Below are 1,443 nucleotides of genomic sequence, written 5' to 3'. Positions count from 1 at the left end.
CACATGGTCTAGCGGTTAGGATTCCTGGTTTTCACCCAGGCGGCCCGGGTTCGACTCCCGGTGTGGGAAGCAGCGCTCCTTTTGCTTTCCACCTGCTTTTTTCCCCCTTTTTTCGGCAGTTCTGCGAGGTCCCTTCCACCAGCCGCAGCGCGGGGTAACACCAACGACTCCCGCCCCCACCCCAGACCCTTTGCGCCTCCCCAGGGACACCCGTTAAGCAAACGCCCTGGCGCTGGTAGCCGAGTCGGGTCGATGAAGAAACACCGGCGATGGCTGGCGTCCCCCCCACGGCACTGCGGCGAGAGCCAGTCTCTCCTACGGATCAAGCCATCCCACAGCCGGGAAAACTTCTGTTAGGAAATGTGTTTCTGAGAGCTTCCCACTGGCCCTCCCGTCAGCTCCAGAGGTGAATCCAGCCACGCGTGTAGCGACCGCGCCAACAGCCCCGCAGAGCTGGACGCCCACAGCTGATGGACAGAGCTGGACGCCCACCAGCTGACCCGATGCCAGGGCAGCTCTACAACACACCAGGGCCGGTGCTGGACACAGGGCTCGTGCAGCTGCTTGCCAGCTGAGGTCCCCCGTTAGCCACCCCCACCCCGCCTGTAAGTACCCAGCCCTACGTGTGTTGGGTTCATCCTTCCTCCCACACCACCCGGGCATCGGCCAAGGGCGAGGGGTGTGTTAGTGGAGTAGACAAAAAAAGACAGTTCTGCGGCCTCCTTCCAGAGCCCGGCTCCATAGGCAAACGATGGGAGAGAGAACCCTTGGGGAAATCCACCAACGTGAGCCTAAGCACATACTTGAGTCGCAATCATATGATGAGGGAACAAGGAACTCGGAGCTGGTTAGACCCGACCTTCGGGCGGCTGACGGGGAGCAGCGCTAACAAGCAGCAAGCGACACAGCAGTGGGGTGAGGGACACGCAGCCAGTGCAGTGCCACAGGAGCAGCCACAACAAACCTCATTTTGTCTGTGAGAAAATTATTCATTTTGTTTACAACCAACCTGTACAAAAAATATTAGGTTGGAATAGACCTGCCATACTCATGCTTTTTTTAAATTCTTAAACAGCTCATTTTTCCTAAATGTCCCAAACTCAATTAAGTTGACCAGTTCAGCTTACAAAGACTTGGAAACTCTGTGCAAGGGCTTCAGGATCTTTTTAGGCTATTAACATTTCAGGAACTTTGTTAGAAATGACATTAAAGGACACAGTAGCCTGGGAGTTTCGTGAAAACAGGTTTTCATTCAGAAATCCATGGGCCTGAGTTCTTATACCTTAATTGGTTTAAGTATTTCTACATGCAATAGCAAAATTATCATTTCAGGAGGCAAAGTTTGTTTAGGACTTCTCTTTACATTGTTTCAGATTTGTAGGGCAAAAAAGAAATAACCTAAGCCCCCAGCCATTATTGCTTTTCTTCTGCTGACTTCAGCAG

The 1,443-nt window shown here is 52.9% G+C and overlaps 1 non-coding gene across 1 annotated transcript; it reads left to right on the top strand.

The window, feature by feature from the left end:
• On the top strand, positions 1-69 carry TRNAE-UUC. The gene has a single exon. It is a non-coding gene; the product is annotated as a tRNA-Glu (tRNA).
• The last annotated feature ends 1,374 nt before the right edge of the window (positions 70-1,443 follow it).

Source organism: Pygoscelis adeliae, unplaced genomic scaffold (genome assembly GCF_000699105.1).
Source record: "Pygoscelis adeliae isolate BGI_AS28 unplaced genomic scaffold, ASM69910v1 Scaffold407, whole genome shotgun sequence".
Classification (NCBI taxonomy): domain Eukaryota; kingdom Metazoa; phylum Chordata; class Aves; order Sphenisciformes; family Spheniscidae; genus Pygoscelis; species Pygoscelis adeliae.
This window is presented reverse-complemented; position numbering and strand designations above follow the sequence as displayed.